Here is a 15800-nt window from a genome sequence, read left to right as displayed (position 1 = left end):
TTGTTGTTGATGTTTTATGGTTGATGCTCTCTTCAGTTTTGATGTTCGTAATCCACCACGCACAATTTTTTTTCATCAAAAAGTTTTCCTAATCTTTAATTTTTTACCTCCCTTTTTGTCTGTGAATGAACGTTTACTTTAGTCTTCGTCTCGGAAAACTTCTAAACCGACAAAATTAATTATAAGAAGGCAAGACCGAGCATGGAGCCATACCTACAAGTCTCGCCCAAGCAGCCTCAGTTTAGATCACCCGCGATGCTTCCTTCCACGTGGACCCCTGGAGGCGGCGGCCCCTTCTTCCTCTCCTCCTTCAGACGGGGCGAACCGTAGCCCATCCCGCCCTCCCTGTCCCCTCCCTCCCGGCCAAACAGCGAGGGCGGGTTATATTTCCTGGGCATGAAAAGGTGCAGGAAGATAAAGCCAGCCCTCCAGCCGACAAGGCGAGGTCTGGAACAGAGTTTGGAAAGCCCAGATCACGGAGGAAAGGCAACATAACTCGGCCCCCAAAAAAACTCGCCACAGGATTCCCAGATACTTGCGTGTCTCCGGTTTATCGCGGTGACTTAAGAGGACTCAAAAATTCACCGTCGGAATAAAACTAGAAGGTAAATTTTGGGGGTGGAGCGTTTTTTTTCTTTCTTCTTTTTCTCCTCCTCTCCTCCTCCTCCTGCCGTGTTCGAGATAACGGGGGTCGCGTCTCGGGGGCTCGAATAGAAGCTGGAATATTTTATGGCGACAGCTTCTTTCATCCATGGCTGGCTTTACCAAGTTACCACGACTGTCCGCCACACCCGTTTCCGGAGACCCAGGCGGCAATGGAGCGAGGGCGGGGACGGGGGCGGGCGGGGGCGGGCGGGGGCGGGGGAGTCGAGAGTAGGGCCAAGGATGAGGCCGTGGAATTGCAGGGGCGGGGGCGTTGAGAGTAGAAGCAGGTGCGGGGGCGGGGTGTTTGCTGGGGTGAGGGTAAGGTAGGGTAAGGGTAAGGGGGCGGGGGTGGGGACGACAAACACACCCACTCCGTACTAAGGGAGGCGAGGTAAGGGCATAGTATAAGGGTGGTGATTGTTGCTGCTCGAGATAGGTGTACGAAGAAGGGAATGGAAAGGAAAAAGGATAAAGAGGAATTAAAGAGAAAGAGAAAGAAAGGAATAGAGAAGGCGGAAAAGGGGAAGTAAAGGGAGAGGAAAGGAAAGAAATAAGATAAGGGAAGGGGAATGAGGTAGAGGGGAAGGAAAAAGAGGAGAAAGGGAAGGGAAAGGAATAGGGAAGGAAGGAGGAGGGAGAGGAGGGGGAGGCAGGAAGGTGCGGTGCTCTGGTCGGCGGGGCGTGACGCGGGGCTCCAAAAAGGCGTCTCGTCGTGGAGAGGTCCTGGGAACCTGAGACATCTGGTGGGAAGTGAGCCCAGATTTTGATTCCATGGAGCGTGCGTACGTGTGTTACAGCCATGAGGACCGTCCATACGACCTTGTGCCACCTCTCCCTTGTATTTGCCCAAGAAGAAATGAAGCCAAGGAAATTTATGCCCAAGGAAAAATGAAGTCAAGGAAATTGGTGCCCAAGAAAAATGAAGTCAAGGAAATTTATGCCCAAGAAAAAATGAAGTCAAGGAAATTTATGCCGAAGAAAAAATGAATTCAAGGAAATTTATGCCCAAGAAAAAATGAAGTCAAGGAAATTTATGCCCAAGAAAAAATGAGGTCAAGGAAATTTATGCCCAAGAAAAAATGAGGTCAAGGAAATTTATGCCCAAGAAAAAATGAAGTCAAGGAAATTTATGCCCAAGAAAAAATGAGGTCAAGGAAATTTATGCCCAAGAAAAAATGAAGTCAAGGAAATTTATGCCCAAGATGAAATGAAGTCAAGGAAATTGGTGCCCAAGAAAAATGAAGTCAAGAAAATTTATGCCCAAGATGAAATGAAGTCAAGGAAATTTATGCCCAAGATGAAATGAAGTCAAGGAAATCTATGCCCAAGAAAAAATGAAGTCAAGGAAATTTATGCCCAAGAAAAAATGAGGTCAAGGAAATTTATGCCCAAGAAAAAATGAGGTCAAGGAAATTTATGCCCAAGAAAAAATGAAGTCAAGGAAATTTATGCCCAAGAAAAAATGAGGTCAAGGAAATTTATGCCCAAGAAAAAATGAAGTCAAGGAAATTTATGCCCAAGAAAAAATGAAGTCAAGGAAATTTATGCCCAAGAAAAAATGAGGTCAAGGATATTTATGGCCAAGAAAAAATGAAGTCAAGGAAATTTGTCACCATGTTTACAGCGTTGCGTTAAGACACTGATCTTATTGATATTTACCAAATACTTTTTCAATAATTCGCTTTGTTATAATATGTATACGTTTTCGGCAATGGTTTCTTTTTAAGCCGTGCTTATGTTTACCAGTTTCCAAATAACAATCATAAATATCCACCCAGTTTCATGATCCTTCGAACTTCGGCCAAGAAGAATACGAATCTCTCTCGTGGCTCTCTGACAGTAAGGCAAGTTGAGTACAAATCTATTTAACCAGTCCGCCTCGTGAGTCACCCACCAGCATGACTACAGTGACTCAGTTCTCAGCAGCGTGGGTGAACAACCTGCCCTGTCCAGGTAGGGGCCGAGGTGGTGATGAGCGCCGCTGTAAAAGGACTGGCTAACGTGAGTCTCCTCGGCCTCACCTCCGTGCCCTCCGCAGCACTAAGAAGGACGCGGCCGCAGCCTTAAACAGCAGCTCAGGTTTCCGCAAGGTCACCCTGGGAGGCTAAAGTCTCCCTTCTCTCCCTCCTGGCCGTGGGAGGGAGAATATTCACGGCCTCCCACCCACCATGCCCGGCCGTTTGTATGCTTATATGCCGTCCGTTCTGATATTTAGATACCCATAGTTTCATTTCCATACCTTCTTTTCGCCTCTGAATATCGCCACACGAGGAGCCGCGCAGAGCGGTGCAGGCATCGCAACTCTGCCTGCCTGGGCCGAGCCAGAGCCAGGGACATTTTTTTCTTCCTTTCCATCCCCATTCTTTCTTTCTTTCTTTCTTTCTTTTCTTTATTTAGGAAGCTTTTTCTTTCTTTTTCTTTTTCTCTCTGGATGGATCACGCCCGCTCGTCACCATTGGTACAGCGGCCGCGTCCCCGGCGGGTGTGCGGGGCCCCGCGGCCTTGCCCTCCTGGCGGCCGGGCTGGAGAGCGAGCGAGGAAAAGGTTTCCTTCGCAAGGCCGCTGTTTTAACATTTCCTGTTGCATATTCATGCGGGGGTGGACGCAGATGTCGCCCGGGGCCCCCGCTTCTCTTTCATTCCCTTTATTTTTTGCTCTTCCTCTCTCCCTTTCTCACTCTCTTTCCCATACAGTTCTCGCTGCTTCTCTGCTCTCACTAAAAGTCGAGGTGAAGGAGAGAAAAAGTCGGTGGAATACTAGCGACTTGATTTGGTACAAAAAGTGCATTTTTTCGTGAGGCGCGTGAGAGGCTGGAGGGGACGAGCGCTCCTCTGTCTGTCCTCGGCTCGGTATTGCTCAGGTGTACACGCTGAGGTGACGGAGGGAGGAACAGGAAACGCCATCCAGCCCGGCTAAAGAGAAAATGATTCAGGCTGACCCAAAAAGCTGCACCAGACAAACATCCTCTAACAATTTCTCGTCGCTGTTCCTTCCTGCCGTCCGTGTGAAGGCGAGAAGTACTGGACCTCCACAGCGTTGTAAACCCAACAGTATACTCCCAACAATTCCACAACTATTCACAAGGATTACGCAACAAAAGAACAGATGATAGTAAGAGTACAATTCCTCAACTTGACGGTATAATGTTAATTTTCCCCAACTTGAGGACTATATACATGAATTTCACAACACAAAGAAAACAACAAACTAACTTCAGATACACACCAGACGAGGAAAAGGAGGAAAAGGACAAGGAGAATAAGCACAGTTTTAGGACTATACAAATGTACTGCAACATCACTTTCCTTCTACTAATGGAAATGACTTAACTCCCTTAGTACCTCCAAACACAACCACATCAAACTCCCTCCACAAACACACCAGGAACGCAAAGTACACGTACACTCAACGCATTTACACCCGATTACATGAGTCCCACCTTGACTCTCTACTCTTGAACTGGGGAAAGAGGAGGGAAGAGGAGTCTGAGTTGCATGGGGGAAGGAATAGGGAGGAGGAGGTGTCTGGTAGGTTCGGTAGGAGGGTGGGTCCAAGGATTAGCATGGTGATAGGGAACGGCAGGGAGTGCTAAAAAAACAAGTAGAGACCGTAAGCTTGTAGAGTGTAGAGTAGATAGCAGGAGTAGATTACCTTTCATTGAGATTGGTAGAGGAGCAGGAGTGATTGAGGGAGTGGAGGTGAACTGGTATGGATCAGAGGTAGAGAATGAGTGTTTTGCGAGTAGGAGAGAAAGGAGAGAAAGGAAATAGGAGTGTAGAGGTGAAACTATGCACTGAATGGGTGACTGAAAGGAAGGAATGCCAGGCGAGCAGAAGAGAAAGGAGAGAAAGAAATAAGAGTGTGAGGTGGGAGTATGTACAGGGTGTCAAGGGAAAGGAGTGGCAGAGGGAGTAAAGTGAAAAGTGATGGCGAGAAGAGCAGCAGGATGGCGGGAAGTGGAAGAGGGAGAGAGAGATAGTGGTGAGTGGAGGGGAGAAGAGAAGAGCAAAGGTGAGGGAGGGAAAGAAGAAATGCGGGTGAAAAGTAAAGCATGACGAGATGAAGAGGAGAGAAAGGGAAGGAAGATGCGTTAGGAAGTAAAGGTAGAACAGTTACGAGGAGTTTAAATATTAGTTTCTTATATATTCCTTTGAGCACATAATTTTGCACTTCAATAACAACAACAAACAAAAGGTTAAAATTATCATCACACGCACCTATAAGATCGTCGGAAGCCTTGGCCCTTACAGAACCCAATTTTAAGAACATGCTAATGGGGAACCTTGTCTTGCATCGTACGGCAGCTGCAGAAACACGCGACAACTTAATAATATATACAGCGACGAACTTTCAGCGTCAGATACCTAAAATAAGGCGTATAGGAAGGAGGCTGCAAGAGGAAGACATAGTAATTACATGTTGAAAAGTATGTCACCCCAGATATCCAAGTGGTGAAGATTGCTCATGTTCTTTAAGGCTGAAAAATGGTTTATTGGAACGCCGAAGGAAGGCGGTGAGGGTGTAGGAGGTGAGGGCAGCCAAAGGAGCGTCCCCCACCCCCCCTCACCTCTCACACACCCCGTCCCCCGCCCCCCGCACCTTCGAAGTATCGGCAGGCGACCCGTCCGTCCCCAGCCATTTGTAAACATCGGAAACAGTTGCTATGGAATTTATGATTCGTACATTAATTTATGTCATTGTTTTTCACGTCACGCGGCCTGACGAATGGTCGCATAAATTTTATCACACTGGCAACAAGCCTTAAGAGTCATCGCCAGCCTCCTGCATATTGACACCCCGAGCCGCCTGGACCCGCCGTGCCCTCCCTCGCCGAGCTACAGCAGGAGGAGGAGGAGGAGGAGGAGGAGGGAGGGGGACGAAGAGGGACGAGGCCTGACTCCCGCCCGGCCTGGGAAAAGGGAAACTCTCGACACAGGATTGAAAGCTTGAGTCCGGGTCTTCAAAAAGTGTGCGGACACCCCCCTGGCCGGCCATCACGACTGTCACACTGCTCACACTCCCGCACTCCGCACCTTCGATATGGCCCACCGTTCGTTTGCCTGAAGACTGGCCCCCGAAATTTGTTCGGTCTATATCAATATATAGCGCTTTTTCCCCCACCTCCCCTTTATCGCTTTCTATGCCTGGTTTATAGACAGTCAAATATAATAACACTTACGCTAATGGATTCAGACCATTTCTTTAAAGGAACACTGGCGGGGTACTTATTGGAATTTGATTAAATGGGGAGTTTTCACGCGTTTCGTATCACCGAGGGAAAGGTGGATCTGGAATTCTGGTGAAGTGCGAGTGTTCGGACGTCGACGTAGTTGGGTGCCAACGGAGATTGTGCCGCCAGCATTTGAATATTCATGATCACTGCCAGAGCCGGAGGGAGGGCAGAGGGGGAGAGAGAGAGAGAGAGAGAGAGAGAGAGAGAGAGAGAGAGAGAGAGAGAGAGAGAGAGAGAAAGCGTACATGTATGTGTGTGTGTGTGTGTGTGTGTGTGTGTGTGTGTGTGTGTGTGTGTGTGTTCCGAGCACGCCATAAAACAATACTTTTGGATGAACCCCAAGAAGAGACCCTTTTCCTCCTGACTCCTGCTTACTTTCCACAAGGCAGAAGACAAAGACGAATTTAACTCACCGAAACATACACACACACACACACAAAAAAAAAGCTACATGTTCCTTAATCAAAAGAAGACGATTAACTAATAAATCATAAACACTATGCCTTAAATGTTCTACTTTAACCCATTCCGTTCAAAAGTGAAGAAATAATCAACGCTCCTGTAGAAAATGGATATATAGATAGAAAGCGAGGTAAAGATAAAAGGTTCGATGAGACATTTAAAACGACATTATTCACCGTTAGGAAAATAGTCTTTAGCTTGCCTTTTCTTCCTCTTAAGTGTGCTGCAGTCAGAAGGTGAGGGACAGAGGTGGTTTTCAGCACAGGAATTGAGACTGTGAGAGTTGTTTAGAAAACTCGTGAAGGTATATCTGCCAGTAGGAGTGGTGGTGGTGGTGGTTAAGTTAGGTGGTGGTGGTCAGTTTCTTGCAAGCCACACACCAAACATTATAATTTTCGAAATAATGTCTGTCTGTCTGTCTGTTTGTCTAGCTGCCTGCCTCTCTCTGTTTCTGGCTGTCTGTATTGTATTTTTTTTTTTGTGTGGTTAAGTTAGGTGGTGGTGGTCAGTTTCTTGCAACCCACACACCAAACATTATAATTCTCGAAAGAATGCCTCAGTGTGACCGTCTGTCTGTCTGTCTATCTGTTTGTCTTGCTGCCTGGCTCTCTCTGTTTATGGCTGTCTGTAGTGTATTTTGTTAACAGCCTTCCATTATATAACCCGATGTCATGACGTTTCCTTTTACATGCAACCTTACATTTCCTTTTTTCCTACTGTTATGATCCTTTTCTTCTAATTTTCTATCCATTCCTTCATCGAGTAACTCTATTTTTTCTTTCCTTCAGGTAGCTTGTGGCTTCTTCACCAACGTCAGCATCAGCCTCGAAGATGTCGGTGAGTACTAAGTTAATGTATTTCTGTTGACCGCGTTTACCTTTTATTTCTTTTTATTATTGACTCCTTACTTCTGTGGAGGAACTGGGTGGACTTTACCCCACAAAAGTGTTAACGGACATTTATGCGCTGGTGATCCGAAGTGAGAAACAGAAGAGGACGCGGTTGCAATGATCGGAAGATACATGGAAGAGTTAGCAGTTGACAGCAGCAGAAGCTCAACAGCCTCGCCACATCAATCTTCTCTGAGTGGACTGCACATGATATTATAGGTAAGAATTTTACAGTCAATCGATTCCTGTCACTTTAAACAGGTAAATGATAGTAAAAAAAACATTGATTTCTTTACATCGTATTTGTAAATTTTTCGTTACACTTAAAATCTTTGTTATTCCTCATATATATTGGTTACATATGCATGATTCATTTTTGGCTTAAGTGTCGTCTTCTGACGCCCAAAACATTAATGATTTCTTATCATTTCGTGTTCATAGACAATGGCAAATATTTATATTTCAATATTTATGGCGAAAATCGTTTTTTGACCGCAAAAATCTACTCTTTTCAGGCGTTGTTCCATTCAGTTTCTGTTGGTGTCAAGAAGCTGCAGCTCCCACGGCTGAAGCTCGTATGGCCTGTGTGTGTGTGTGTGTGTGTGTGTGTGTGTGTGTGTGTGTGCGTGTGCGTGTGTGTATGGCTCAACGCTGAACTCTTCAACTTCAGTCATATGTGAATCTTGATTTTTTTTTTTTTTGTATTTTCTTACTTGCCTCTAAAGTATTCAGCTTTTGTAACTATCAATTATAAAAGCAAAAAGATAGGCAAGTAAAGATATTATGTTTGCCACACATTTTTTTCAGATTCAATAAATTTTTGTTATAGCTATTTATATTTTTCCAAAAAGAATATATTTTACCTCATAAATGTTTACTTTATGAAGCCATTGCTCAAGTGTTCTAGTGTCACTATGAAGTGAGCTGACTTTGTATTGTTCTTTTCTTTCCATCTATTTTTTTGCCTTTTTTTTCAGCGCCAGACTTCTTCTTTTCGAAATGCCAGAAAATGGGACGGGTGTAACTTTCAACCGTTTGCGTTCTGCTTTGCACATGAAAAGGCTGTTTGGTGGGAATCCTGAAACAGTTACATTATTCCTTTGGTATGCTAATAAGCGTTTTCCCGCTCTATGATTTAGCTGTTCCACCGCGTTTCACTTGTTTGCTGCTGCTGGTTTTTTTTTTGGTTTTTTTCGGGATGGGAGTGGGGGATGGGTGGATAGGGAAGTGGCGTCCATGCGTTTACTAACTCGATATTTCTTTAACTTTTCTAAACTAATGAAATCGTCCAAAATTACAAACACTTAAACAGTCCTTTTTTATTCATTAGCTTATCTAAATCCTTCGTTCCCACCTGTGATAACCCGCCCTCACCCAACGAAGACAAATTACTTCTTTTTCCAAGGCTGAACCTATTTGTTGAAGTCATGTGAATTACTCTCCTTTCTGGCGCGGAAATGCCGGAATACCCGTGAGACGCAACACTCGTCGAGGCCACACAAAGCAGCGACCAGAGGCGTGAGGCGAGGAGCCATAAGTCAGCCTCTTTGTCAGGTTTTTCAGCACATGTTGGTGGTGACAAACACGGCTCCGCTACTAAATCTGTCTTATGAATGACCGCTAAATCTGCCTTATGAATGAGCGCCATCCTCAAGCCCACGCTCAAGGCTGACCCTCCCCGCCCACCGGCCAGGACTGCCACAGCGTCCGTCCGTCCGTCTGTCCGTTCGTTCGTCCGTCCCTCTGCCTGAATGTCTGTCCGTCTCTCTGTTCACCTCCTGTTTCCCCGTCCCCTTCCGCCCTGTGTCTGCTACTTCCATGGAGTGACTATTATTTGGCCGTGTGGGCCGAGCTACAGTTGTACAATGTTTCATCAAGTGTCAAAATAATGAACAATACAAGTTATTCATCACGGCCCGCGCAGGCAGGCCCGCCGCATCAATCTTGGCCGGTGTGAGTGGCGGCCCCGCACAATGCCGGCCACACGGGGACTCGGCGACTCTCGGGGAACACACAAACAAACACACACACTGGCCGACACGATGAGCGGCGGGACGATGACTGGATTCCACTTTTTGTAGTGTCAGATGCCACACAAGGTGTTGCGCACCCTTTATGCTCACCGTCTTTTGTTCGCTGGGCAGCGGCCGCGCCAACAGTTTTTCAGTGTCTTTCATGGTTTGCTTTTAGCTTTCGACTCTGCCCCGTCCCGCCAGAACCACATCGGTCCCTCGCCTTGTCCCGTGTAGCCCTTAATCGTGCATAGTCGCTCTTGTCTTCCTTCCCTCCGGGACGCGCCCTCTCAGTGTAGTGACCGTGGGAGGTGAGAGTGGAGGAGGAAGGCGTCGCGCCATAGCCTCCTGGTTGTGGCGTGCCGTCCTGACGGAGGCAGCGACAGGAGGGCGGCTTTGGGGGGCGAGAGCTTTCAATCCTGTGTGCGGCCATTTGTTGTTATTTGTGACCATTGTGAAATTGGCCGTGTTGTTTCATTAGGTGTCGGCTGAGTGACATTTTCATCTGTCACCTTCGGTATATTCATCATCCTGACTGTCTCGGGGCCGCGGCTGCTGACCGGATTACGCCTCGCTGCGCTGCTTCTAAACCAGCCCTGCCCAGCCTTGTCCCGCCCCGCCATGGCCCACCCTGTCCCGCCCCGGCCCGCCCCAGTCCTCCTCGGCCCACCCCGACCCGAGACAATCCGCCAAACACGCATATCTCAGGCGGCCGTGTGAGCGCTATCTCCTGCCGTATGTACAGGCATCATTTCATGTTCCTTCAGATTTTCCTGGAAATAATTTGATTATTTTATCATGTGGTTAGTCGCTATTCAATCCGCAAAATAAGGCATTAATAGAGGTTATCATTCGAGGCATCGCCTACGTTATCGGTGACTGAGATGCCAAAGAATAGATAATCAGACGTTATCAGTTCGAACTTACCTGGAACTGACCGAGCGTGACCAAGGCGCCCGAGGGCTCGCGTCAGCGGCGGCGGTGACGGCCTGGCAGGCACGGCCCCTCGCCCTGGGCGGCCCCTGTCGGCTTAGTTTCGCCATTTCCATCACAATGCAAAGACTCCTTTTGAGCCTCATGATGATTTTGATTCTGTTAAGTATTCATCCGCCTGTCTCGTGTTGACACTCCGCCTGACTTGCGTTTTTCCCCGTGGTGGCCGCGTCGGCGCTCGTCACTTGTAATGTTTTGTTGAGTTTTTCTCACACTCACGCCTCGAAAAGCATAGACGAGAAGAAACTTAGCATGTGAAAGAAAATGAAGAGTGGCAACCCTTTCAGTTTTTGTCCGACGATCAGAAGTGTTGAGCGATCGCAGGCAGCAGTCAGATCCTTGGAGTGAGAGCATCAATATTATGTATATTTTCATTATCTCCTCTCACGTTGTATCCACACCCGGAGTACAACTGTTTACCGGCGCTGCTCCCCACGCCTCGCCGCTCGCCAAGTGGAGGATCGCACGCTGTAATTAGACCAACTTTCTGAGCCATTATCGCGGAACTTGAGCGTCGTTACAGGAAATACACGGCTAAATAAAGCTGTAGAGTCAATAGGCAAGCTTCCCCTCAACACTCGAGTGCAGGTCCCACAATGGCCCCAGTCAAAACGAAAATGATTAATAACCTCCAATTGAAAAGCTCAAATCGCGAGGTGTAACCAACGCTATTATACTCACCTCCCCTTTACTTCCCCTCTCTCCCCTGCCTCCCCTGCATGCCTCCCCGCCGCGCTCTGTCCGGCCATACACGTAAGTCCCATAGCGTCCTTGTCCTGCCCATGAATCTCGCCTTAACTGACCAGAGACTTAAGGACGAAAAAATATCCCCAAACTTCAACGAGACGAGCCACACACGTTCCTACGCCCGGGGTAGACAAGGGCCACTATTTTATACTTAGTTTGTGGGGCGTGGATTGTGTCTGGCGTGCCCCGGGGTGCCTTAGGTAATAGGTGGGAGGAGGCTTGAAGCACAGTAGCCACGGGGGAGGTACAAGGGGCGCCCCGTGGCTCTCTGCGAAGACTCGATGCCTCGCCTTAATAGATTCTTGCGGTGGTGGCTCGTCGGTGCGGAGGGTTGCGGGGGGTTGATAATTTTGCTGTTGCCGCTCATGCACGAAGAGGCGGAGGTTAATAGTGGAGTGTTCGGCTGTCCAAGAGTAGAGACGGATTGTGTCATGTTTTTCCTTTGTGCTTTATAAGAGAATGTGCCTAAGTGTTGGGAAAATAAGATCCAAGAGTGAATTTGATACTCGTAGGGGGATGTGGATGCGTGAAAGAGGGGAACGAAATTTATGTAGCTTAGTGTTCAGTTGCTATGGAGTAAAAAACTGTCCAGGAGTAAAGACGGATTGTGTCATGCTTTTTCCTTTGTGCTTTATAAGAGAATGTGCCTAAACTAAGTGTTGGGAAAATAGGACACAAGAGTGAATCTGATACTCGAAGGAGGATGTGGATGCGTGAAAGAGTGGGACGAAATTCATGTAGCTAAGTGTTCAGCTGCTCTGGAGTAAAAACCTATTGATTGTTGGGCTTTATAAGAAAATAGAAACAAGACGAGACAGGAACAAGAGTTAGGAGTGAATTATCCGCAGTTCCGTGAAATAGAAAGACAGGTTAGACGGTAATGTTGAGCCGTCTGGAGGATAAGATGGCTTTTTCAAATAGGTACTCGATGTGTTCATACTACGATATCTCTTACGTGCCTTTTGCAGACTACTATGTTCTTATGTTCTTATGTGTTAGGAGTATACGACTTGAGAATGAAATACCCGCAGACTTGCTCTCCCTTTTCTTGGCTAATGTCAAAATTACGTCTTTCACTTCTTTCATGTTTTGCAAAAGAGATTGACGAGGCCTAAAAATAAGTTTGACAGGAATACCCGCCATCCACACACCGCTCACATCAAGATAGAAAAGGATGTTGAGCGTGACAAGGATGGAATTAGTTGACTTTTTTTTTATCGTGTCTCTTCCCTTTTATGTTATTTCTCTTCCCCATTGCATCGCGTCAGAAGTATCCAGTGTCAGCGCTCCACTTTTCCTTCACTTTGTTTCATGCCTCAATCATCACTCGTCGCCTCTGCATCCCGTCAGCAATCAATATTAACGCTATACTTTTCCTTCCCATTGTTTTACGCCTCATCAATTTCTAGTCGCCTCTGCATCGCCTCCAATGTCAACTCATCACATTTTTCTCCTTCATTCATTTCTAGTCATCTCTACATCGCGTCACAAGCATCCAGTATCAACGCTTCACTTTTCCTTCCTTTGTTCCACGCCTAAATCATTATTGCCTCCAACGTGCCAGGTCGCGTCGCCTCCACAGCCGCGCCGAGCCTATTCTAATTTTGCCATACTTTACGCATATCAATGAAGACCTTCCCTCCACGCCACTTCCTCGAGACATTCCTCCTCCTCCTCCTCCTCCTCCTCCTCCTCCTCCCTTCTCCTCCTCCTCCGTTTCCTCATCGTTCTCCTTCTCCTTTGTCTGTCATTCTCTCCCTTCACACACCCTCTTCCAGACATTCCTCCTCCTCCTCTCCCTCATTCCTCCTTTCCATCTCATTCCTCTCATTCTCCCACCTTCAGATATTTTCCCTTATCTTTCTTTTCTTCTTTTTCCTTTCTATTCTCGTCTTCCTTCATTTATTCCTCATTTCTTCTTTATTTTCTCTTTTGTTTTATTTTCCCTTCGTGTTTTTTTTTGTCCTCCTTACTTGCTTTTCTTTATTATTATTTGTGTTTTTGGGTCATATCTTTAAGGCTGCTTTTATCTCTATTGTCTGAGCTGTTTTAATTTTCTTGTTCTCTATATTTTTCTACATTACTTTTGGTGTTTATTATTTTTTTCAGCCATCTTTTTTTTTTCTTTTTTTTCTGAATCCTTGTCTTAATTTCATCCTCTTCATTTGCTTTAGTTTGCCCTACTTTATCTGCATCCCTGTTATATCTCTCTCTCTCTCTCTCTCTCTCTCTCTCTCTCTCTCTCTCTCTCTCTCTCTCTCTCTCTCTCTCTCTCTCTCTCTTACCCCCCCCTCCCCGTCTCCCTCTTTTCTCTCCCCTCTTCCATGTCTGAGTTTTGGGTTAATCTCCCTCTCTCCTCCTCTGTCCCTTCCCTTCTTCCTTCCCTCCCTCCCTCCTTCCCCAAGGACTCTCTCTCGACGCGGCGACATTGATTGGATTGAAATCTCGAGGTGGAAGAATCGCTAGTCACTCATTGGCCGGGCTTTTCCTTCTTGGTGGAATATTCGACCAATCCGAGGCATGATTAATGAGGGTCCGTAGGTATAGGTAGGCAGGCCCGGTGTAAGCCTTGTGTTGTCTCGCCCCTTGAAGGCTTAGCTGTTTTATTATCAGGGCGATGGTTTGTGTTTGTTTTGAGAGTGGGAGAGTGTTTTATACATAGAGAAGTGAAATATAAGATTGTAAAAAGTTATATAGGTCTGATGTAAGCCTTGTATTCTCTCTTCTCTTGAAGTCTAAGCTGTTTAATCTGAGCGAATGTGTTTGTGTTTGTGTCTGATAGTGAGAGTGTGAAAGTGTTTGTTTCATATGGTGGCGTGGAAGGGATGCGTGTTAACTCATATACGATCGTAGGGAGCCAGTGATGGTGAGTGTTTTTATATATAGAGGCGCTTAGAGAACCTGTGTCAACATCCTATTTGACTTTTTCTTTTTTCTTTTGATGGGAATTTGAGGGAAGTAAAGTAAAGTGTGTGTGTGTGTGCGTGTGCGTGTGTGTGTGCGCGTGTGTGTGTGCGCGTGTGTGTGTTCGTTGAGTGGTTTGTTAAAGGCCGCCAATTTAAAGTCCCGTGGAAAAATATATATTAGTATACCCTCCTCCCGGCTGACATTTTGGAGGGAGTGTTGAAGACAAGAGGAAAATTATAAGACAATATGGAATAGATAGCGTGCTAATTATGCGTTTAATTTAAATAATGCCCCCTCTCTTTCCTCTCTTTCCTCTCGTACTCTCTCCCTCTTCCTCTCTCTTTCTCTCGCCGCCCTAGAAAAATATGTATTGTGTAAACGGAGGTGTGAAGGTGTGTATGTATGTTGGTTTCTGTTTTAGTTTACTTTTCCCTTTACCATTTCCTTTTTCTCATTCTCTCCCTCCTCTTCCTCTCCTTTTTTTCCTTCTCTTTTTACTACCTTCTTCTGTTCTCTCACTTTTCATAGTCCTTTCCTCTCCCCTTTTCCCCTCTCCTGTCTTTTTCTCTCCTCCCTCAGCCCCCTACCCCTTTTTCTCCTTCCTTTTCCTCTTCTCATTTTCTCTTTCTTCCTTCCCGTATCCTCTTCCCCCTCCTTTCTTATCCCATCTTCGTTATCCCCCCTTTCTTTTTCTCTCCTTTCCTCCTCCTCCCTGACCTCATTTTTCCACCTTCCCTTTCTCTCCCTCTTCTCCTCTCCTGTCCTTTCCTTCCCATTCCTGAGCCCCCCCTTTTCTTTCTCTCTCCTCTCCTCCTACTTTTCTCCTTCCCTTTTCCTTCCCCTTCTTCCTTTCTCCTCTCCTCACACTTTTCTCTTTCCCTTTTCCTTTCCTCTTTTTCCTTTCTCCTCTTCTCTGTCCTTCTTCTCTCGTTGCCCCACGCCCCTTCATCCTCCCTTCTTCCGCTCCTCTCTTCGCCCCCCTTCCCCCTTCAGGAGCCCTCTGAAAGCTCCGTCAGATTACCGAGATGGGATGTCACTCAGCCATTAGAAACTTCGGAAAATTTTGACTCCCCATTCAGTGATGTTCATTAGGGCTCCTCCGATTAAGCCCAAGCCTCCCTTACGCTTCCCGGGACTAAGGGTTATTTTTGCAGCCCTCAGCCGCTCTCTTCTTTCCTTCGCCTCGTCCTTTCTTTCCTTCTCCCTCCCTCTCTCTCACTTCTCCTCCTCCCCCATCCCGTCCCTCCTCCCCCCCCTTAGTCTGTTCCGAATACTTTAGTGAGCCAATGATGGAAATGTTCAGCCTTTTTCTCTCTCTTCTCTTTTTGTCTCTTCGCTTCTCTTTTATCTCTCGTTTTTTTATTATTAAGAGGCTTTTGGTTTGCATTGGCTGTGATGGGTGATATGGTAGTGATATTTTGTTTTTGTTTTTTGTATTGTTGTTGTTGGTGGTGGTGATGGTGGGGGGGGAGTTAGCATTGGTTGTAGTGGTATTAGGTTGTAGTGGTAGAGCGAATATCATCATCATCAGCAGCAGCTAGTCGGCAGTAACAAGAATAACAACAAGAGCAATAATAAAAACGACTATAACAGCAAAAACAGTAATAATAAAGCACCATAAACAAACATAACAACAACAACAACAACAGCAGAAGCTTTAGGCAGGAGAAAACAGCCAGAGGAGAAGAAGAAGGAGGAGCAAAATGAGGTGGATAGTGATGATAATGGTGATGATTGAGGTGATGGAAAGGGAAATGGAAGAAAGCGATTGACGATAAGGAGAGAGAGATAGGATTTAGATACGTATACTATTAAATGCATACATCGGCAAAAAATAGAGGTAAATAGACTGAAAAATAATAAAAAAAGGATTATGAAGAGGAGGAGAAGGAAAGACAAGAGGATGAAGAG

General features: G+C 46.3%; 1 long non-coding RNA gene across 1 annotated transcript in view; it reads left to right on the top strand.

Moving 5' to 3' along the window:
- Positions 1-7183, top strand: part of LOC127008913 (uncharacterized) — a 67597-nt gene extending 60414 nt beyond the window's left edge. Inside the window, exon 3 of the long non-coding RNA XR_007761452.1 lies at positions 7129-7183. This is a non-coding gene — a long non-coding RNA (uncharacterized LOC127008913). The remainder of the gene's footprint in view (positions 1-7128) is intronic.
- Positions 7184-15800: the final 8617 nt, after the last annotated feature.

Source organism: Eriocheir sinensis, chromosome 39, assembly GCF_024679095.1.
Source record: "Eriocheir sinensis breed Jianghai 21 chromosome 39, ASM2467909v1, whole genome shotgun sequence".
Taxonomy (NCBI): Eukaryota; Metazoa; Arthropoda; class Malacostraca; order Decapoda; family Varunidae; genus Eriocheir; species Eriocheir sinensis.
This window is presented reverse-complemented; position numbering and strand designations above follow the sequence as displayed.